General features: G+C 35.4%; 1 protein-coding gene and 1 pseudogene across 1 annotated transcript in view; one reads left to right on the forward strand and one right to left on the reverse strand.

Annotated features, from left to right (window-relative positions):
- Positions 1–25,246, forward strand: part of NRG3 (neuregulin 3) — a 1,220,394-nt gene that overhangs the window by 928,538 nt on the left and 266,610 nt on the right.
- On the reverse strand, positions 23,462–25,133 carry LOC141519895 (histone-binding protein RBBP4 pseudogene; annotated as a pseudogene).

A 25,246-nucleotide genomic window follows, 5' to 3' on the forward strand; every position in this document is an offset into this window, starting at 1 on the left:
GAGAACTCTTCACCTGACATAGGTGTGATGAATTTAAGATGTAACTGAGACATAATTCTAATATGAAAATGCAGGTATTTATTTTGTTGACCATGTATATTTTAGGAGTTGTTTTTCTCTTTTTTTCTTTTTAAATAAAAAATGTTTTATAATTAGAAAAAAATAAAACATACATTACACATGTATAAAATGAATGTAAGATCTAAATTTCAATGTAGTCCATAGTTCTTTAGACTTTTTTTTTAATTTCTTACTTCTTTTTATTTATTTATTTTTCCAACCACTTGCAAAGATAGTTTTCAGCAATCATTTTTTCTCCCTTTCTTTTTTCCCCCACCCTCAACAGAAATTAATCCAATAAATGTTATATATTAATAACTATATTAAACATATATCCATATTACTAATGTTGGGAAAGAAGAATCCTGTCAAAAAGGGAAAAAACCTTGAGAGGAAAAATTGTAAAACAAATTTTAAAAACTGAAAGTAGTGAACATTGTTCTGCTTTCTGATTGCATTGGTCTATGAATGTGAATGGTATCTTCCATCACAATTCCTTTACAATTGTCTTTGATGTCTGTGCTTGCTTCTTTCCCATTAGCAGAATGTCTAAGCTAGAACCACATGCTCCCAGTCTGTACAGCTGAGGACTATGGCCTCTATTCCTTCCTCTCTACTCTCAGACAGTCTCACCTAAAACATTGTTGCTCAGTTTGTCCTCAAACTTAAATGTCTCCTCTCCATGATATAGGTCTCACTTCAATCTCAACCTAGTCGGGTCTCCCTAAGGCACCTTGCTTAATCCTTTGTTTTAATCTGTGAATTTGGGTGTGAGATGTTACTCTACACCTAGTATTTTTTTCTTTTTTTAATATAACCTTTTTCAAAGGTTTTTTTGCAGGGCAATAGGGTTAAGTGATTTGTTGAAGGTCACACAGTAAGTAAGCAAGTGTCTGAAACAGAATTTGAACTCTGTTAGGGATTGTTGTGAATGAGAGTAATGTAAACTATTATCACCTGGTGTCCATGAGCACCAGACCCATATTTTGTGCAGTGCCATGGGAGTGGGAATGGACAAGGTATTGGGGAGGATATTTAATCACTTGTATTTGGTTTAATAAACAGAGATCTTGCTGTACAGGGAGAACTTGTCTTCCTTGTCTCTCTTGCATCCCACTCACCTGGGGAAAGGATAAGGGAGTCCAGAAGGGAATCTTATATCAACCCCCCCCCTTTCTTTCCCCTTTCTCTTTTCTCCTTTTTCGCCCCCTTCCTTTGGTTAGTTCCCCCTTTTCTCCCCCTCCCTTTCCCCCTTCCCCTTTTCCTCTTTTAATACTTGACAGGTAAGATAAGTTTCTTAACTTAACTGAGTGTGTCTAAGTTAACTTTAAACCAAGTCTGATGAGATGAAGATTCAGGTGGTTCTCATCTCCTCCCTTCTTCTGCTTTATTACAATAGGTCTTTTGTACCTCTTGATGTAATGAGATTGACCCCATTCATTCTCTTCCATCTTCCCACATCCTTACTGTCCCCTTTTATAAGGAGGTATTTTTTTTAGATTTTTGCAAGGCAAATGGGGTTTAGTGGCTTGCCCAAGGCCACACAGCTAGGTAATTATTAACTTTCTGAGGCTGGATTTGAACTCAGATACTCCTGACTCCCCAGGCCGGTGCTCTATCCACTGCACAACCTAGGTACCACCTAGCTGCTCCTAGGAGGTATTGTTTTAAATCATTCTGAGTAACAGAAATGTCATGAGTGTCCATCACTTCTGACTAAGTATATTCTCTCTAATAGAGTTACAATTCTCCAGAGTTATAAGACTCCCAAGTGGATATATAGACAGTTTCTTCTTATTGTATAGTTGTTTTTTTTTTTTTTACTTTACCCTTTTTTAAAAGTTTTCATGTGTCTTTTGAGCCAATGTCTAAATTTTTTATTTAGCTCTGTGTTTTGATCGTGAAATATTGAAAGTCTCCCATTTCATTAAATGTCCATCTTTTCCCCTGGAAGAGAAGGCTCAGCTTTGTAGAGTAGGGGATTCTTGGCTGTATTCCAAGCTCCCTTGCTCTTCAGAATATCTTACAGGCTATTCAATCTCTTAATGTTGTTACAGCCAAATCCTATGTAATCCTTACTGTGGCTCCTTGGTATTAATGTTTTTCTTTCTGGCTGCTTGCAGGATCTTTTCTTTTATTTGGTAGTTCTGAAATTTCTCCACAATATTCCTTGGTGTTTTCATTTTAGGATCTCTCTGGAGGGGATCGATGTATTCTTTCAATAGCTATTTTGCCCTCTGCTTCCATGATATCATTGCAATTTTCCATCACTAATTTCTGTAATATTAAGTCCAGGCTTTTTTTCTGTTCCATATTTTCAGGAATACCTAAAATTTTCAGGTTCTCCCTTCTTGATCTGTTCTAGAAGTCAGTGGTGTTACTGGCAATGTATTTTGTATTTTCTTCTTTTTTTGATCAAATTGGTTTGGTTGAACATAATGTTGTGGTCTCATAGAGTCATTAGTTTCTGCCAATTCCATTCTTTTTTCAGAGAAGATTTTTCTTCTTTTATCTTTTGCAACTCTTTTTCCTGTTAGTCAATTCTATTTTTATTGAGTTTTCCATTTGTCCAAGTATAGATTTGAAAGAGTAATTTTCTTTTTGCATTTGCCCAATTGAGGACCTGAGAGAATTATTCTCATTTTGTATTTGTCCAGTTGTATTTTCCAAGAAACTGTTTTCTTGTTTCGAGATGTTAATTTTCTCTTGCCAGGTGATGATTTTCTCTTGAGTTTCTTATTCCTAATTTTTACAATTGATTTTGAAACTCCTTCCGAATTTCTTCAAGGAAGTGTTTCTGGGCTGGAGACTACTTCATATTCTCCTCAGCAGTGCTAGATCTCTCTGGGTTAGAATCTGTGACTTCTAAATATTTCTCCATGGGCCCCCTCTCTGGCCTTTCTTCATCTTTCTAGGATCTAATGTTGGGGGGGGCGGAACTAGCTCTCAGAGGTTTGCTTTTGAAGGTCCTAGATGCTTTGTTCACTTGGCTTAGTAATTCCATTAGCCGACCAGTAGGGTGCACTGGTTGCTTTCTCTGGAGTGTTTGGGGCTCTCTGCAGCAGGGTCTGTGTTGACCTTGAACATTTGGTTGGGCCCTGGGAGAGGGAGTTAATCTCTTTATGTTGAGTGAACTCTGTTGACCACACCTTAGCTGGAGGGGGGTGAGGGGATGTTTGTTGTTTGTTCTGGGCAAAGGGCTCCACTGAATGTATGGAGCTCAAGTCTCTGAACCAGCTGGTTGTTCTCTAGGCATGTTCTGAAACTTTGTGCTGAAACTCACCCTCCTGTAGCTCTTCCCCCTCCCCCCCGCGCGCCCCCCCCCCCCCCCCCCCCCCCGCCCAACTCTCAGCTGAAGACTTTGCAGCTAAAGTTGGATCTCACACCCACCACTCACCAAAGTCTCTAAGACTGAAGCTGGCCCTCTGGTTTTCCCCAGCTGTTGTCCCAGTGCTTACTCTTTCTATAAACTCTGATTTTCTCTGATCTTTCTTATTTATTTTGAGATTTGGTTGTGGACACTATCCCAAAGTTATTGTCTTGGGGGGGGGGGCAGAGGGACCATTCAGAAGCTTCTAGTGTTGAGAGCCCAAGACACTAGTTCATTAACCTGGTGTCATCTGTGTTGGAAGTGCCTTTGATTTACTCATTCAGACCTTCACATTGGGAACTTCAGTGGCATATTCTCTGAGTTTCCCTCCTTGGAAATTCCAGTGGCTTGTTGAGAGCACTAGAGGTTTTCTGTCAGGGCTGGGTCATCTAGTCATGCCAACTGAATGGGGGTCTGGGGTACCTGTTTTGGAGTAATTGTTTTGCTGACCCTGGACTCCAGGAGCCTCTGCCAGAGATATTTCTTGTAGCTGAGAACATCTGATTGGTCTCCATCTCATCCTGCTACCTGAGCACTGGTTTTACATTTCCTTCTCTGTGCATATACATAGCCTCTGAGACAGATCTTTCTGTATGATACTACACTCTGTTCTTTTGAAGGTCCTATCACTCCACATCATTAATGGTGTGTCTGATGGAAAACCCATAAGAGCATGAGAATGTTCCTGGTTTCTCTTCATCAAACTGACTCTGTCCCTATTTATTTCTTGTTTCTAAAATTTATAATTGAAATTATTATTTTTAATTCTTCTTTTATGTGCTTGGCTTTGCATTGAAATCACTGAGAATGCAAGCATATGTTGATATAATGCAGAAATATTGTGAAACTTTTTCAGCATAACATGTATTTGTAAAAATAAAATATCACTAAAAATAAAACAAAATCAGGAGGTGGATAAATTCTCCAATGTTGATAACATTTTCTAAAAGTTATAGTTGGCTTGTAACCTGATAAATTTGATTCCATTCTCTTTATATTTTAGAAATGAGACCTTCAGGGGTGGCTAGGTGGGACAGTGGATAGAGCACCAGCCCTGGAATCAGGAATACCTGAGTTCAAATCCGGTCTCAGACACTTAATAATTACCTAGCTGTGTGGCCTTGGGAAAACCACTTAACCCTATTGCCTTTCAAAAGCTAAAAAACAAACAAACAAACAGAAATGAGAACTGTCAGAACTCCTAGTTGTGAAAATTGTTTCCAGCTTTCTGCTTTCCTTCTGATTTTGGCAGCATTGTTTTATTAGTGCAAAAACTTCTTAATTTAATATTGTCAAAATCATTCATTTTGCATTTTATAATGTACTCTGTTTCTTGTTTGGTCATAAATTTGTCCCCTTTCCATAGATGTGATAGATAATTTTTGGTCTACTAATTTATCTATGCTGTCACCTTTTATGTCTAAATCCTGTACCCTTTTAGACCTTATTTTAGAATAGGGTGTGAGATGTGGTTCTACACCTAGTTTTTGTCATACTATTTTCCAGTTTTCCCAACAATTTTTGTCAAATAGTAAGTTCTTACCCCAAAGCTAATGTCTCTGGTTTTGTCAAACAATTACTGTAGTCATTTTCAAATATCTCTTTTGGACCTATTCTAATCCACTGACCCATTACTCTATTTCCTAGCCAGTACCAGGCAGTTTTGATGAATGCCCCTTTATGTCATAATTTTAGATCTGATAGAGCTAGGCCACCTTCTTTTACGTTTCTTTTTTATCATTTCCCTTGCCATTCTTGACCTTTTGTTTCTTCAGATGAATTTTTTTTTTTTTTTTACTATTTTTCTAACTCGGTAAAGTAGTTATTTGGCAGTTTGGTATGACATTGCATAAGTAATTTAATTTGGGTAGAATTGCCAATTTTACCATATTAGCTTGACATTACCATAAGCAGCTGACATTTTGCCAATGATTTGATCTGACTTTATTTGGTTGAGAAGTGCTTTATAATTTTGTTCATTGTTCATACAGTTTCTGTGTTTGTCTTGGGAGGTAGATTCCCAAATATTTAATGTTGTCTATAGTTTCTTTAAATGGAATTTCTCTATCTCTTCTACTTGGGCTTTGTTGTTCATAAATGTGTGTGTGTGTGTGTGTGTGTGTGTGTGTGATGATTTATGTTGTCTATTTTATATCCTTCTGCTTTGCTGAATTTGTTTCAAGGAGTTTTTTAGATGATTTTCCTGGGTTCTCTAGGTATACCATCATATCACCTGCAAAGAGTGAATGAGTGAATGTTTTACTTCCTCATCGCCAATTCTGATTCCTTCAATTTCTTTTTCATCTCATAATGCTAAAGCTAGAATTTCCAAACCTATATTGAATAATAATGATGATAATGGGCATTGTTTTTTCATATTTGGTTTTATTGGAAACGGTCTGAATTTATTCCAACTACATATGATATTTGTTAATGGTTTTAGATAGATACTATTTATTATTTTAAGAAAAACTCCATTCTTTTCTAAACATTCTCATGATTTTAGTAGAAATGGATCTTTCTATGATCCTTTATTACATGGTCTGAGAAGTGTACCTTTCTCCAATTGTTTATAAGGTTTTAATGCTTAGTATATGTTCACCTGCTGACTTTTTGCTGTAAATGGCAATATAGAAGATTTTATGGTGGTCTTTTGGGGTGGAATATAGATATAGATACATAATGTATCTATCTATCTATATAGTTTATATATATATATATATATATATATATATATATATATATATACATACATACAGAAAAATCACCCTAAAATATTAGATGAACAAATATTTTTTTGTAATGTTGCTGCTTGTTGCCTTTCACAGCATTATAAAATCTCACTGTACCAATTTTCTGCTATAAGAAGAATCTGTAAAACAGGCTATATTTAACTCAATCATCCTTTTATATTTCTATTGCAAATTATTGAAAAAGTGAATATTATTTGTATTAATTTCTTTCATTTGTGTATTCACTAGTTATATAAGATCACACATTAAGATTAAGTTAAAGGGAGTGCTAGGGAGTACAATGGATATGGCACAGACCCTGAAGTCAAGAAGACCTGAGTTCAAATAAGGTCTCAGATACTTAATATTTAACTGTTTGACCTTGGATAAGTCACTTAAGCCCATTGCCTTGTCAAAAATTAAAAAAAAAAGAGTAAGTTAATATTTATACCCTAGAAATTCCTTACCTAATTTATGATCTAGATATCTTTGGAAGTTTCCTGAAGACTATGGACCAGTTTTGAGAATCATTCATTATTACTTGAATTCAAAATTGAATGAAATATTACATTTTAGTTAATGGTTAATAATAGTAAAATACATTTTCCCATTCAAGTTTACAAAACCTCTATAAGCTATTATAGTGGATTAAGAAACCTTACAACAATATAAAAATATGTGACTCTTCATACCTTTTGCTCCCTGTTCTTACATTCTGCAATTGTCACTATTAAAACAGTAGCAAGTCCATGGAACTGAGGGACATTTTGCATTTTTTAATTTATTTCATAGTTTACATGACTGAATAAATGTTTTTTAAATATTAATAAACTTCTTTATTTCTTCCTATTCAATTCTTGGAAGGCAAACATATTCTGTTGCTGGAATTATAGCCTCGCTAGTAGATTCAAACTTTTAAGAGTTTTTGTATAATGTTGAGAGATCTTTACTTCATAATGAAGCATTAGAGTATGATTTATGAATCTTGTGTGACTTGATCTTTATACCTAGTAAGAATCAGCTGATGGGAATTCAAAGATAATAATTCATATACTCTTTTGCATCATTATCATTCCATCACTCCATATCTTATACATCAGTGATTTTTAATTTAATTTTATTTAATTTTAATTTAATCCAATTTAAGAGATTCCAAACACAATGCATTCCATTTAGTTATCAATGAAGTTTTTCATATTACCTAGTGTATTGAAATTTTGCTTGCCAAAATAACGTAATCTGTAGAATTAAATGATACTTCAGATTTACTTGGAGGAAAGATGTTTTATGAAGTATCAATATTACACCTATTAATATTGTTTCAGTATTAATTAGGAGGTAAAATACACCATCATGAGATTTCCAAGATGTTATTTCACGAGTTGATTTTTTTCACCAATACTCTTTTTTAGTGCAGGTTTTTTGGATGAATTGTAAGTTATAATGAAATCTAGTTGCTACTTATTTTGAAGGAGTCAATTGGATACTCAAATGATTATTTAATTTATAGGTGCTAAAATCACAGTAGATTGACTGAAATAGTTTTCTCTACTTAGAATTTAATAGATTAGGGAGCTCCAGGTGAAGGACTCCTTCTACCAAGAGAAATCAACAGATGCTTATAATTGAAACCTTGGAGAGTAAAATGGAAGAAATTGCCTGACTTGCCTAGAGTTACATCCAGTGTGCATCAGAAACAATTTTTATACACAGGTCTTCCTGAATCAGAGATAAATAGATGGCAAGATGGTATATATATATATATACATATATATATATATATATATATATATATATAGAGAGAGAGAGAGAGAGAGAGAGAGAGATAAATTAGATATAGATAGATATAGACATAAATATATAGATAGATATATAGATAAAAATGGAGAGAGATAAATACAGATATAGACATAGACAAATACAGATGATATAGATTAGATATAGATAGATGATATAGAGATGTGGATAGAAATATATACAGATATAGAGAGATAAATATTTCATAAAGAGAAAATGTACTAAAACCATCTTAGTGCTTCTTTGAGTACATGAAAATATTTCTTTGATTACATGATATACATGATAGCTGAAGACTCACTTCATTAATGGGAAAGAGAGAAGGGCCTCCTCATTCAGACCATTTAAAAGTTGTTATTTAATTTAATTAAATAAATATTTGTTCAGGTCCTGCAATGTGAAGCACACTGTCCTAAGACTGGGAAATCTGAAAACCAAAATGAAATAATCCTGGTCTCGTGATGCCTACATTCTATCAGAGAGATACAACATGTGTAAAGAGAAGTATATAGTAAGTTTTTTTTAATTATTTTAACTATTAGGAACAAGAAAGCCTTCATCAAGACGGCAGTACAATAGTTTAATATTTAAGGCAATTAAGGATGTTGGATTATAGATGTTAATGAGGTGGAGGGTACCTTATAAGCATGGATTTTTGGAAATACAAATTCACAAAGGCAAAACATGAAATGTTGAATTCAGGGAGGATTCATATTTTACTGGTATTTAAATGTCATCTTGAAGAATTTGTATTTTACCCTAGAATCATATGGAGATATGGAAAGAATCATAAACAAAGTAATGACATTGTCAAATTTATACCTCAGAAAGATTATTTTGATAGCTATGTTGAAAATACATTAAAGAAGAAAAAGAATGAAAATAAGTATTAATTATACACTAGTACAATAGTCTAGATTAGAGGTGATAAAACCTTCAACTATGGTGTTAGCCATGTGATTGTAGAGAAAAGGACAAGGTTAGGGTTGTTTGAAAGTTAAAAATAATAATATATTTGAGAACTGATTGGAAATATGTAGAAGACAAAGACAGTGAAAAGTTTAGGATAACTATCAAGTTATAAACCTAAATGACTAAAAAATGGTGGTGCTATCAAAACTAACATCAAGAAATGAAAGTAGAAGGAAGGGAGGGAAGAAGGAAGGAAGAGAGTTGGGGGGGAAGGAAATCCAGAAAAAATAAAAATATTAAGTTTCTCTTTTTAATTTCTATTAATTGATCTTTTAAAAAAGTTAATTCTAAGTGGAGTGTTTAAGGATCCTTAGACAATTAAAATTTTTAAATCCAGTGGACATAACTACCTTAACTGGAGCTGAGTTGTCAGAGAATGGAGAATGACTGGGTGGTGGCTCTCACAAGGATGGATGATTTATCAATAGTCCGTAGAAAGGGGGGCAGCTAGGTGGTATAGTGGATAGAGCACCAGCCCTCTGGAATCAGGAGGATCTGAGTTCAAATCCAACCACAGACAATAATTGCCTAACTCATTGTCTTAAATAAATAAAATTTTTAAAAAATAGTCAATAGAAAGAATTCTGAGTAGAAGAGGAATGAAACACTGACAGTAACTTCCTGACTAGGAATCACAACAAGTCTTTAAGGGGGACTTAAAACAGGAAATTGAGGTCAAGAAAGGCAACATCAAATAGAGATGGCAGCAAGTCTAGGCTTAATAAATAGTATCCTAGTGCTTGAAAAAAATGGGAATGCTTAAAGGAATGCTCAAGGCCTAACCTCTGAGTGTCTGGAGGTAAGGAATGATGAAATGAATGTGACATCCCTTATTGAAACTGTTATAAAACTGAATTAGCAAGTAAAAAGGAAAATCACAGTAAATTAGGAAAGTATGCAAAATCAGAGAAGGACTAGAAAAGGAGGCAGTGGCCTAGATTACTTATACTTTTCCTTATAATTGATAAGATTGATAAATTAATCTTGAAAAGTGGTGGCCTAAATTTGGAATTTGTCTTTCTTCTACAGTTCAAAAGATACATGGCATTTAACCAATCAAATTAATAGTCTTAGAAAGAAAGTCATCATCAGCAACCTGACTTGGTTAACTAAAAACATATCTTGCCACACTAACCTAATGCATTTCAATTACATGTTTATTGATTGATTAAGGAAACTAATTTAACATACTGTATTTGGATTTCAAGAAGATATCACGTAAGATTTTATGGGAAAGATAAATAAATGGAAAATGCTTAATAATATTAGGCAGGTTTTTAAATGTTTGAACAAATCTTAAAAGAGTATTGAATAATTGATTAATATTATGGTGGAAGAAGACAGGTTATTCCGTAGAACTATATATTTGTCCCTTTCTGTACTTTTTAATAAATAATTTAGGAAAAGATTTAAAGATATTTTTAAAACTTACAGGGTTAAGTAATATCTTAAATGAAAGAGTAAGGATCCAAAATGTTCTGGAGAGACTTGAAATATAGTGTCAAATGAATAAGATGGAATTTAATTGGGCTAGGGGAAATATTGGGCATTTTTAATATAATCAATGGTATAAATGAAAGATCTGGGATAGCTGGCATGATACAAACTGAGGTAGAAAAGTTTAGATTACTATAAGCACAAAAGTTTGTATAACTTTTGAAGCTCAATTTTGGACAAAACAACAGAAGAATAGTTTATAGATCAAGAGTAGAAATATTCCCAAGATGCTTTGTTAGTCAGACAACATTGTGAATGTTGTATTGTAATTGTAATTGTAATTCATATAGTAAAATGATGACCAACAAATTAGTCAATAGGAGGCTAAAATATCCAGAAAGTTAATGGGGTAAGAAAAAGATGGTTGAAAGAATTAGGGATAATTATACTGAAAATGAAAGAATGAAGGAAGACATAACATCTATTTTTAAATATATGAAAACCTCATATATTCTTTTGTGTTGTTCCAGATTTCAAAACAAAGACTCCTGAGCGCAAGCTATAGGCAAAAGTTCTTCAAATTTATCTCTACATGCTTTCTGTCTCTTTCCCTCTCCTTCTCCCACTTTCATCTTTTGGGAGTAAACTCACAACTCCACCTTATCAAGTAGTTAGTTGATAAGCATATTAAAAGTTTTCTAAAAATAAGAAAATTACATTTGTTTCATAATTATAAATAATTTCTAATACCTATGTTAATCCATTATCTTATAACTTAATCATTAAAATAATCTTCTCTCAGAACTCTGATTCAGAATATATGTTTTCCATAGAATTCGGAAGAATTCAGGTAACTCAACATCAGTTACTCCATAGGAAAAAAGCAGAATCTTTGAGGAATAATAGTCTTGAGGGCGTGTAGACTGTCTGAGAAAAGAATTCAGAAAATCAAGTTTTCTCCTAGCCAAAGAGTCTGTTTATTGAAACATTGCAATAATATAGTGTGCTCAGAGCTGGGAGATCCTCTAAAAAAAGAGGGACTTTACATATGTTCTTTATATGAGGTAGAGAAGAAGGAAGAAAAGAGAAAAAATGTTCACCATAGATAATTAAGTATGTTTAAAGTGTCTGGTTGCTAAAAATTGCCCTAGGAATGAATTCCTCCTATGAGGGCAGTTAAACTTATAATTAAATACCCCAGGCAAGTCAGGTTCTTATAATAAGTAATTAAGTTTCTAGGCATACCAGGATCCTCATGTACCAAAGTATAAAGTAGAAGTCAAAGACAGCCTTAAGCAAGTCTGACCTTAAACAGATCAGGGGCAGCGGGCACTAATAAGGGCCTTCAGAAGTTAGCAGGTCTTGGGCAGAGGTAGGGGAAGCAGAGTCAATAAGTCATAGCTAGAATTCTGGGTTTTAACAACCATTTAGCAAGGACATTCAGAGCACATCAGAATTCTATGGGGGCTCATTAATCAAGATCACATTGCTATCATATGTAAGGAAGAACTAAAAAAATATGAAATAGTAAGGTGGCATAGTGGATAGACTGACAATATTGGATAAGTCACATAATTTCTGTCTGCCTTAATTTTCTCATCTGTAAAATAGGGAATACTAATAGCACTGACCTCTTAGGGCTATTGTCTGGGAAAAAAAGATAATATTTGTAAAAAATAATTTTGAAAATCTTAAAGCACTATATAAATAGCTAGTATTTTTGTTGTTAACTATTAGAATTTTTACCCCCCCCCAAGAAAAAGGCCTTTCTTGAGCTGAGGAAAGGGTTTCCTCTAAACTTTCTCTCTAAAGCTTTCAAATGGAGGTTGAATTCCTGTATTAAAAATAAAACACGACATTGTGAAGACCATTGTTTGGGTAGAACAGGTCATTTCCAATTTTTTTCTGACAATACTATCTTAGGTTACCAGCTAGAGTGAAGGATGTTTATCTAGTGTTTATAGGTTGGAGCAACTTTTTTGTGGTTCTATTGACAAACATACTTATTGCTTAATTTCATAGAATAATAGATGTGTAGAATTAGAAAAGAATACCCTCTGTAACAAGAATTCACTCTAAATTTTTTGATAGAGGGTTATCAGACTTCTACTAGAACACTTTCAGTGACAAGGAACTCATTACTCCCTGAGGCAGTTCATTCCATTTTTAAGACAACTTTAATTGTTACAGGTGTAATTACTTCTAGTGAAGTCTCTGGGGTTGTTAATTTTTTTTCCTTGGTTAAACTTAACTATAATTTTAGTGTGATTTTATGGAACTACTATAATTTTAGATTTCTGTAGTCATGGAGAACTTTCAATCTGATCTTAATCAGGTTAATTATTTAATCTATAGTCAGAGTAATTTAAAAAAAAAAACTCTTCTTAGATATATTCCCCAAATTGTTTTGGGACATTTTATAGTATCATTTAATGTGCATCATTCATGGAATCATAGAATTTGACAGTTGGAAATTACTTAACTTGAGAAATCGTGCAGTTGACCAATTAATCTTTTAGATGCAGATTATGTTGAAGCAATTTGACCAAGGACAAACAGCCTATAAAGAGCAGAAACAGAACCCAATTCCAAGTGTAGATTCTTTCTTCTAACACTGGTATTCTACTATTATTCAACATCTAAAATCTATTTAGCTTCTATTAAATATAAGGTGTTCCATTAAATAAAGAAATAAATAAAATATGATCTGTACCCACATGAATTTATAATAAAGAAGGAGATTCACTCTATAAACATACATAACTTTAATATGGAAACAAATGTATTAAATTCTTTACAGCAGTTAGAGGTAGAGATCTCAAGTGAAAATAAATAGTCCTGGAATGTCTAAAAGAAAGTTTCATTCTAAAGTCTCAATAGGGATGTAATAATGTCAAATGAGCTGCCTTGGAAGGAATGAGAATTTTCTTTAATCTTAAGTTTCCTGTATAACTATTAAGCAACATTTGTATGGCCACTGGATTAGGCATGTTGTAGAGAGGGATTCCTGTACAGGATAGACAAAATGACCTTTTAGGACACTCCTATTTTTTATTTTGTGATTTTAAAGTAGGTATACGAATTGGAGGAATAGGATATTTGGCATATGTAGAAAAAAATGCAGTTAAAATACATCAACATAGCAGTTTTAGTAAATCAACAAGTAATGTTAGGAAATTCTATTTTTGTTTTTCTCCTGGTAAGTCAGAAGATAAGCATTCCAAGATTGAAGACACTTTAGTAGATTTCCAAGACATTTAACAACAAATTATAGTAGTTAGCATAGCATTTCAAAAAGGGTTAATCAAATTTTTCAGTGGTATTCACATAGTTTATAATTTTAGACTTAGAGCAAATGTAAATTGCAATTTTTAGTTATCTTTTCAGCAGGGGCTTCCTGGAAGCTCTGAGTCAAATGTGACAGATATATTACTAGTGTAAAGCCTGTTTACCTGTAGCAAACATGACTTATCTTGAGAAATATTATTTGAAGAGTATGCTAAAGTACAGTGGAGGAAAATATGTATAAAGACTGATGTGCATTCATGCTCATATAGTAATGTCTTTCTCCTGAAACCAACGATATATAGATGATGGTAAATTTAATTCATCTGTTCTAATGAATGTTTAACTGTGGATAGGACTGCAACCCAAAATTGTAATAATAATATTTGCCCTTCATTCTCAAAGAAGACCATGACATCAGGGAGGTGATGCCTTGACAAGCACATGAATTGGAGTTGAGTTAAGGGAGGTGCTGTAGTCACCAGCCTCACTTTTTCCTCCAGAGGTATCTAGGTCCAATAGCTGAGTCCAATAGCCATATATGAATCAGGATGACTGCAGATGCCCCTAGACATCAGACAATAAGGGTTAAGTGACTAGCATACAGCGAGAGACTGGAAAGTTATATGTTTTTAATAAACATAGTATAATATCACCATGTAGGTGAAATGCTATTTATAAAAGATAATTTCTGTTTTTCCCATCTCAATGGTATATTTCCAACCCTTAAGATACACTCATGATTTAATGAGTTCCTCCTTTTGAATAAAAACTTACTTGGAAGATTTAATGGAATTTACCCCATAGCAGCAATTTACATGTTATTACAAGAAGAGGAGATAGGGAAAGGACCTACAATTTCATTTCTAAAAGGGATTTTCTGTTGTTAACTCCTTTTATAAACTCAGATAGTTCATTCCCCAATTGATAAATGGTCAAAAGATATGAACAGACAGTTTTCAAATGAAGAAATTAAAGCTATATGTGTGAATATATATATATATAAAATCATATGAACAAATGCTCCAAATCATTATTGATTAGAGAAATGCAAATAAAAAAAACAACTATGAGATATCACCTTACACCTATCAGATTGGCTAAAATGAGAAAAAAAGGGAAAATGGTCATTGTTGGAAATGTTGTAGAAGGTTTGGAACATTGATGCAAGACTGGTGGAATTGTGAATGCATCCAACCATTCTGGAAAGCAATATGAAATAATACCCAAAGCACAATAAAACTGTTCATTCCTTTTGGCCCAAAATTCCAATTCTAGGCCTATATCCAGAAGAAATCACAAAATGAGGGGCTGCTAGGTGGCGTAGTAGATAAAGCATCAGTCCTGGAGTCAGGAGTACCTGGGTTCAAATCCAGCCTCAGACACTTAATAATTACCTAGCTGTGTGGCCTTGGGCAAGCTGCTTAACCCCATTTGCCTTGCAAAAACCTAAACAAAAAAGAAATCACAAAATGGGAAAAATCCCACATGTTCCAAAATATTCATAGTAGCTCTTTTTTGTGGCAAAAAAAAAAAATTGGAAATTGAGGGGATGCCCATCAATTGGGGAATGGCTAAACAAGTTATGGTACATGAATGCTATGGAATATTATGGCTCTATAAGAAACCATAAATAATCACATTCTAGAGAGCATGGAACAACTTACAGGATATGAAGCTGAGCAAAGGGAGCAAAACCAAGAGAACAGTGTACACATTAACAACAACATTGTGTGTGATCAACCTTGATGGAAGCAGCTTCTCTCAGAAGTTCAACAATACAAAAAAAAGTGCACCCATACACCCAAAAAACCCCCCTTTAGAATCTGAACCCTTCATACAAATTATCTCTTATGTATCTCTTTCCCTTAATGCTAATTCTCCATAACAAAAATGACATATATAAACATGTTTATCAAAAATATGTATATACAATGCTAATCTGACTGTTCACCACTGAGGGGAGGGAGGTAGGAAGGGAGAGTGAAAGGAAATTTTGTAACTTAAATATATATATATATATATATATATATATATATATATATATATATATATATATATATATATATACAGAGAGACAGAGACAGAGACAGAGACAGAGACAGAGAGAGAGAGAGAGAGATGAATACTGAAAAATTTTTAAAAACTAAAATAAAAAAACTCAGATAGGAACTCTTCTTATACAAATAGAAACTTGTTAAGAGATTTGAAAAGTTAAATGACTTGTGTAGCCAGTATGGGTCCAAGACAGGATGTAACTCTCCCTTTCTTCATTCAGATAAACTCTTTATCCATTACAATATGATTCTGCCTCTCACATCTTAGTATGAATCAATATTTATCTTACAGTTACTTCCTAACATCTAGGTACTAAAACTCTGTAGTGAAAGTGGTGAGGGGAAAGAAGAAGAATTTGTCATGTAAATATCTTATTTTGTGCATAATCATTTTCATGTTTTCTCCTAAACTATATTGTGAGCTCCTTGAAAATATTTATATTGGGAGGGGTAGTTTTTGTTGCATTGCTATTTTGTTATTCATTGTATCCCCAACACTTAAGCACATTTTCTGGCAAATGTTTCATATTTTAAAAGGTTTATTTGTTGAGTTTTTAACTGAATACATGCAAAATTTTAGAAAAAGATACTATTTTACATGGTCAGGTGTTGGTGTGTTGCTATGAAAGGAGGAGCTATAAGGAATAGTGGGGACAAGGTATGACTGAGGAGTAGGGAAAGGAAAAAGGAAAGGGAGATATGATAATATTTAAACTACTCCAATTTTCTAAAGGCCTGGCCTTCTATTTTCCATTTTTAATACACGAAAATAGGAATTTCAAAATTCTACTGAAGTAAGGCCCAATTAGTCTTAACTAGTGTTGTTAAGAGCTGAAAAATGCTACTCAGAACTTTTTATTTACATTTGTTGAACTGTCCTGATGGGGAAAATATCAAAGAAAAAGTATATTTTACACATTTAAAATAGTACATCACTTCTAATGTGTATTGCTTGAATGATAGCATTTACATTTGTAAATTATTTGTCAGTGCTATTAAAACTCATGGGGTTAAAAGAAAAGAGCAGCGAACTTGGGATTCAAAACCCTCCTCAATTAATAACTAATTTTGAAGTTTTGCCCAATTTAGTCTCTGTTCCTCATTTTGCTTTTCTGAAAAATGAGCATTTTGGATGCAATGGCTTTAAATTAAAGATTCTTCTATATCTCAACATATAATTTTATACATTAATTTCCAATCAGACTCTGAATTTCTGATTTTTTAAAATTTAAAGAAATGAATATTGATTATAAAGAAAGATTTTCTCAAAGAATTTTTAACACTCACAAAGACAACAGGTTTAACTCTGATTTCTATATATTCAGGCCCAGACAGCAATCTTTTTAAAAAAAATTATCTATTTTGAATTTTACTATTTTTACCCTAATATTGCTTCCCCCCCCACTCCCCACAGAAGGCAGTCTGTTAGTCTTTACATTGTTTCCAGGGTATACATTGATCTAAGGAGAATGTGATTAGAGAGAAATCATATCCTTAAGGGGAAAAAAAAGTATAAGAAATAGCAAAATTGCATAAGATTATTTTTTTTTAAATTAAAAGTCATGGGGGCAGAGCCAAGATGGCGACAAGAAGGGATCATGCCTTAGGATCTCTCTCATAAAACTCATAAGCTAAGGACTCTAACTTAACTTTCAAGAGACAGAACCCACAGAGGGACCCAGTGAGTCAGTTCTCCTACTCAAGGTAACCTGGAAAAGAGCAGAAAGGCTCTGCTCCCCAGGGTTGGAGGGGCAGCCACCAGAGGGGTGGCCTACGAGAGCAAAAGAACTTCAGCCTCCCGGAGGCAGCCCCAGGGTGCTGGGAGCCCCAGCTCACAGCAGTGTGGGAGTCTCCTGAGCTAAACCCCGGGGAGCACTGGGAACAAATTGGGGGAACAGCAGGGGAACTCCGCCAGAGGCAGCACCTGAAGCCCAGCCCTCAGGGCACACAGAGAGAGCAACCAGCATGGCCTGCCAAGTTCCAGGAACAGAAGCAAGTGGAGTCAGTAAGCAGGAGCCCGAGGGCATGAGCCCATTGCACCTGGGGAGGGGAGTGAAGAGAGAGACTGCAGAAGTCTGCCCCTGGAACAGAACTCTGGGGCTCTGGCCACATTCAGATCTTGATCGCATTCTAGGCCCCCCATAGAACAGTAGGGGCCCCCCACCTCAACCCCGTGGCAGAGGGGGGTGCATATGGTCATTCACAGACCAGGAGGGAGGACAGAGCCACACACACACTGAGACCCTTGTGGGAGTGTCCCAAAAGTTCAAGAAGCACCCCCAAAACAGGCTAAGGCTGGGAAAATGAGGAAGAAGAGAAACAAGAGGAAGACCATTGAGAAATATTTTGCAAATAAGCCCAAGAAGGATCAAAATACTCAGTCTGAAGATGAGGAAGCACAAGCTCCTGAATCTAAAGACTCCAAGAAAAACAGAAATTGGGATCAGGCTATGACAGAGATAAAAAAAAGACTTCGAAAATCAAATGAGGGGGTTAGAAGAAAAACTGGGAAAAGAAAGGAGAGAGATGCAGGAAAACCAGGAAAATGTAGTCAGAAGCCTAGTCAAGGAAATGCAAAAAAAATGCTGAAGAAAATAGCATGCTAAAAACCAGCTTAGGTCAAATGGATAAAACAGTTCAAAAAGTTATTGAAGAGAAGAATGCTTTAAAATGCAAAGTTGGCCAGATGGAAAAAGAGATAAGAAAACTCTCTGAGGAGAACAAATCCTTCAGATAAAGAATAGAACTCAGGGAGATTGATGAATTTACCAGAAATCAGGAAGCAATACTTCAAAACCAAAAAAATGAAAAATTAGAAGAAAATGTGAAATATCTCATTGAAAAAACAACTGATATGGAAAACAAACTTAGGAAAGATAATTTAAATATTATTGGAATACTTGAAAGTCATGATCAGGAAAAGAGCCTTGACATCATTTTCAAAGAATTACTACAGGAAAATTGCCCTGATATTCTAGAAGCAGAGGTTAAAATAGAAATGGAGAGAATCCACCGATTTCCCTGAGAAAGAGTTCCCCAAAAACCAACCCCTAGGAATATCATAGCCAAATTCCAGAACTCCCAAGTCAAAGAGAAAATATTACAAGCAGCCAGAAGGACACAGTTCAAATACCATGCAGCTGCAGTCGGGATCACACAGGACTTAGCAGCAACTACATTGGAAACTCGTAGGGCTTGGAATATAATATACAGGAAGGCAAAAGAACTTGGAATGCAGACAAGAATCAACTACCCAGCAAGGCTGAATGTCCTCTTCCAGGGAAAAAGATGGACTTTCAATGAACCAGGGGAATTTCAAATGTTCCTGTTAGAATGGCCAGAGCTGAACAGAAGGTTTGATCTTCAAATATAGGACTCAGGTGAAGCATAGAGATTGGAGGAGAAGGGGAAAATATGAGGGACTTTGTATTCCTGCATAGAAAAATGACACTGATAATATTCATATGAACCTTCTCAGTTAATAGAGCAGGTAGAGGGAACTTTTATAGTTGAAGCACAGGAGAAAGCTGAATTTGAAGATAAAATATGGTGTAAAAATGGAGTCAATAGGAAAAAAAGGAAATATAATGGGAGAAAGAAAAAGGAGAGGGGGAAATAAGACAAGATATTTCATATAAGAAGATTTTTCTTTATTACAATGAGCTATTGCAATGATATGGAAGGGGGAAGGCAAGGGGGAATGAGGGAATCTTTGCTCTCATCAGAAATGGCTAGGAGAAGAAACATCACATATATATATATATATATATATATATATATATATATATATATATATATATATACACACACACACACTCAAGGGGGTATAGGCATCTGGAGTAAGAAGAAAAGGGGAGGACAGGGGGAAGGAGGGGATGTGAGTGATGGGGGAGAGGATGGACCATGTGGGGGGGGGTCAGTTATAACACATTCTCTTTTTTTACTTCTTGCAAGGGGCTGGGATTGGATGGCCTGTCCAGGACTGTAGAGCCAGGTGGAAGCTAGGCCTAAGGGGTGGTATGGGGGCTCAGGGCCTCTTGGCCCCAGGACCAGGGATCTGTCTGCTGTGTCACTCAGCTACCCTACAGCAGAGTCAGAGTGAAAGGAGAGAGAAAATATAGTACATGGTAGTGGAGAAATACGAAAGGAGGGAGTTGTGATCAGGAATGGCAAAGGTGGAAAAATATGGAAGTAATATTTGCCATGGACTTATCATAAAGAATGTGATCTACCCATGACAGAGTTGTTGGTGTTGGAACAAAGACTGAAGCACCAGGTCAAATGGGGCTGGGTTGCCTGCCTGGGGCCGCCTAGCAGCGTGATTGTTGGGTGTCTGAGGCCAGATTTGGATCTGCGTGCTCCTGACTCAAGGGCCAATGCTCTGTCCACCACCCAGCCACCCCTACTAGTATTACTATTTTATTTGGGGTCTTTTTTTTTTTTTTTTTTTTTTGGTTTTTGCAGGGCAGTGGGGTTCAGGTGGCTTGCATGTCACACAGCTGGGTCATTGTTGGGTGCATGTGGCTGGATGTGGGCTTGGGTGCTCATGGCTCCAGGGCTGGTGCTCCATCCATTGTGCCACCTGGCCATACCTACAATTATTACTATTATTTTTTCAATTTTAATTTTTTTCTTTCCCTATTACTTTATCACTCAAGCAAATCTATATTTATGGGGAGGAGGGGGTATTTAGTTTACTCTTAAACAAGAATATTTTATTAATGTAAAAAACATTATTTTTACAAAATGAGAATAAATATTAAATTAAAATAAAAGTAATGGTCTTTGTTCAAACTCCACAATTCTTTCTCTGTATGCAGCTGGTATTCTCCATCAAAGATATCCCAAAATTGTTCCTGATTGTTGCACTGACAGAATGAGGAAGTCCATTGAGGTTGATCATCACTCCCATGTTGTTGTTAGGGTGCACAGTGTTTTTCTGGCTCTGCTCATCTCACTCAGCATCAGTTCATGCAAATCGTTCCAGGCTTCCCTGAATTTCCATCCCTCCTGGTTTATAATAGAATAATAGTGTTCCATCACCCAAGACAGCAATTTTAAAGGAATTTCCTCAAAATCACATAAATTCACTATGATCTTAGTTGTAGTGGTTTTACCCCTCTTCCAAACTTTCCTATTCCTTATGCAGTCACCATAATTCTTTTAATTTCCTACATTTTTAACTTTTTCATGACCTTAGACTCCTCACTCTGGCTCACATAAGATAATCAATCAGTTTTCAAATCTCATACCTTCACAACAGTTTCTTGTACTAATACCCCTCCACTCCCACAACTTTTAGCCTGGTGGAGGGTTCAATGATTTCTTGAAGAGATTGCTTCATCAGCCTCTAATTGTTATACCTAGTGAAGTCCATTCTAGAGACTTCTGGCAAAGTAATTTTCTTAAATTCATATATGAATATGTGAATTCCCTATACAATCAATTCAAACTATTTTCTATTGCTTCTATGATAGAACAAATTCTTCAATTTAGTTTTTAATGCATGACACAGTCATTCTAATTTCATTGATACTACTCTCATTCTCACACTTTCTGCTCCAAATAAACTGGCCTTCTCACTATTCCTCATATGCTCTACTTCCATTTTCCATCTTCATGTTTTTGCATTGGCTAAACCCATGCCTAGATAACACTCCATGCTTATCTCCACCCGATAGAGTTCCTATCACCCTTCAAAATTTGTCTCAAGAAAAATTCTAAGGGGAAGCTAGGTTGCACAGTGGATACAGCACCAGCCCTGGAGTCAGGAATACCTGAGTTCAAATCCAACCTCAGAAACTTAATAATTATCTAGCTGTATGGCCTTGGGCCCCATTTGCCTTGGGAAAAAAACCAAACAAACCTAAGAAAAATTCTACATTTCTTTCCTTGTATCCCCAACTGCTAGTTAGTATTTTTTCTCTCAAATTATTTAGCATCTATACACATAAAACATTTATTAACTTTATGTTTGTTCCCTATGCTTGCATATGCACATAAAAAACATGTGTGTGTATGTTTACATATGTATATTAAATATGCAAATATCCATTCATATAAGCATACATTCATACATGCAAACACATCTGCACATATACTTGTTGTCTCTTCCATCAGAATAGAAAATGCAAGTATACATTGTTTAATGCTTATGCATGTATCCACAGACTGTAGGATAATTGCTGATATTCAATAAGTAATATATCCATTTAATTACAGTCATTAAAATATCTGTTATGTTCCACATGCTGCTTTAGTTTGTTGGGATCTAAAAGAAACAAAATGAAAATGCTCCTATACTCAATCTGGCAAATTGCGACCACACAAGAAAGACAGAAAAAATAAAAGATTAATATGAAAAATGTTCCAGAGGTAGAAACTATAAGATTTGCTAACTGATTGGATATGTGGGGTGAATGAGGAGAAACTGAAGAAGACATTGAGGCTTTGAATATACAGGTTTGGAAAGATGATGAAAAATTTATGGGACCTTTAATTTTAAATGTCAATAGAGCATTATTGTTGTTGTTCTTCACAAATTCATTCAATCATGTCTGATTCTTTTTTTTTTTGGATGGGTGTTCATCATATTATCTTTTTTCCTTTCTTTAAGATTTTATTTATTTTGAGTTATTCCCCCACAATCTTCCTTCCCCACCCCCCGACAAGGCAGTCTGTTAGTCTTTACATTATTTCCATGGTAGACATTGATCTAAGTTGATTGTGATTAGAGAGAAATTATATCCTTAAGGAAGAAAAATAAAGCATAAGAGATAGCAAAATTACATAATAGGATAACTTTATTTTTTCTAAATTGAAGTCTTTGGTCTTTTGCATATGTGCATATGCAAACTCTAAGATTCTTTCTCTGGATACAGATGGTATTCTCTATTGCAGAGAGCCCTAAATTGTCCCTGATTGTTGCACTGATGGAATGAGCAAGTTCATCAAGGTTGATCATCACCCCCATGTTGTTGTTAGGATGAACAATGTTTTTCTGGTTCTGCTCATCTCACTCAGCATCAGTTCATGCAAATCCCTCCAGGCTTCCCTAGATTCCCATACCTCCTGGTTTCTTTTTTTTTTTTTTTGGTAGAAAAACAATTTATTCCATCATAAGCACTTATAGTTAGTTATGGACAGTAACAGGCTGCTGGTTGGACAAGTTCCCCCAAAGGACATCATTTAAAACGAGTGGTCAAGGACTAATTCCATTTGTGTGGGGTTTGTTGAAAAAACAAAACCACTTTTTTTTTTAAAGAAAAAGGAAGAAGCCACCCAGAATTAATTTTTAAAGTACATGTCTGCTACCAATTATTTTGTTTTCAGATTACTGGGTAATCTACCGGTAGTACACCTATCAGGTAAAAACAACTTCTTTATAACCTGATGGTCCCAAGTTAAAAACAATCACAGAAAGGAAAGAAATAATATGAAAATATAACTCAAAAAATATACTAGCGAGTAAAACTATATGAGGAAAACAAAGATATTTTGCAGGTACAACTACATTTCACAAGGCTGTTTCTCCCTTACCAGATGAGAAGTGGAAGGAGGGAATAAACAAGTCATTAGGGAAGGAAAAAACATTAAATAAAACAAAAAAAATTTAATAAGAAATTTTGATTGGTTACAGAGGAAACCAGGAGGGGTAGGCCAGTCTACAATAGGATAAACTATACCCTAGAAAGTCAGCCATGCTAATTTTAGTCTTTGAATCTACATAAAACAAAGAGAAAGGAGTTCAGATACAATGCTAATACCTCAGTGGCTCAGACTCCTCACTTGGATATAAATCCTACCCCATTCTAATTTTATTAAATTAGTCCAAAAAACTTGCATTTATAGCTTAGGAAGAAAAATAAAACACTCATGGTCCATTTTCTGTGGCTAAATCAGATTTCAGAGCTGGATTTGCTCATAAAAAATTCTTGGAAAAAAATTAAATATGGGTCTGTGGCTCTGCTAAGTCACCCCCTCCCCCCCACAGTTAATATTCAGAAATCATTCACTCTATGGGTTAACAGGTGCCTATAAAAGAATGTCTGGACAAAAAGTCTGTCTCAAAACCAGTGTTAAATCAATCTCAGTTTGGGAAGAAAGGGGAGTCTAAAAATCAGCACCAATGCAGACATGTCTAGGACCCTTGTCCTTCTGGATCCATGCTTCCTTCAGGGTCTTCATCATTGTATATATTCTCAGCCATCTGCCAAACTTGCATGATATTGTCTTCTGATACAGAACAAATAACCCAAGGTTCACTGGTGTTCCAAGTGAAATTGGATATTGTGGCAGTGTGACCACCATGAATAAACAATAATTCTGGTGGTCCATCTTCTGCATCTTCAGGGGACTGTTCTTCTCCAATTTTACTTAAGTCCCAGACATTTAGCCTGCGATCAGTGCCACTAGAAGGCAAGATAGTTTCATTGTGGGGAGACCATTGAACGTGGAATATTTCATCTTTATGTGATTCAAAGGAATGCAACTTTAGTTTCAGATTTCTAAGATCCCACAATGCAACTGTCTTATCAGCTGATCCTGTGGCAAGAATGAACTCACTATAAGAATTGAAAGAGAGACAGTTTACTTCAGCAGTGTGGGCATCCACTGAGTGACTTGGTTTAGAAGTATTGTTTGATCGTGTGTCCCAGATCATGAGCTTCTGATCATCAGCAACTGATCCAAAGAGAGATTCATGGAGCAGGTGCCAAGAAACATCTTCAACTACTGCTGTATGTCCTGTGAATATGGTCTTTGCATCCACTACTTTACCTTCCTTTGGAACTGCAATGATGTCCCATAAGCAGATGGTATGATCATCTGATGTACTAAGCAAGTGTCCACTGAGATTTGGGTTCCACGATAGCCCATAGCCCTCCTTTTGATGTCCCCGGAGACCCAAGTCTGGGTTACACTCCCCAGAAGGATCTGGTTTCGAAGGGTGCTTGGTGTAGTCGAAAACAAGAACATCACTGGATGGAGTCTTTGTTGCAATGATACAAGGATTCTAGGGCATATAACGGGCCCTGTTCACTTCACCTTCATGGTTAATCTTGATTTCAATCTCAATTTTCCCACTAACTGAACCAAAGCCTCCAAATTCTCCTTTCTCACTGTCATAGTGAGAGGCATCAAACTGAGCATCATCATTAGGAAGCTGCACACTAGCTATCACAAGATGGTTCTGTTCATCTGATGTGTGTGTACCCAGGACAAGTCGATGAATGCTGAAATCCTTCCCTTCAGGTCTGGTCACATCTGGAAGCCATTGTGCAGTTAAGCTGGGCCACTCAAGGGCATGGGTCATCACTAGGTCATAGAGAAAAGGAGTATTTTTTCCCATATTTTATATTCTTCATTGATCACTCGTTCTTCTACAGCATCATCAAAGGCTGCTTCCTTGTCGGCCATGGCGGGCGCAGCGGTGATGTCAGGGCGGCGGGCGGAGCAGCCTCCTGGTTTCTAATAGAAGAATAGTGTTCCATGATATACTTATACCACAGTTTGTTAAGCCGTGCCCCAATTGAAGG

This window comes from Macrotis lagotis, chromosome 4, assembly GCF_037893015.1.
Source record: "Macrotis lagotis isolate mMagLag1 chromosome 4, bilby.v1.9.chrom.fasta, whole genome shotgun sequence".
NCBI classification, from domain to species: Eukaryota; Metazoa; Chordata; class Mammalia; order Peramelemorphia; family Peramelidae; genus Macrotis; species Macrotis lagotis.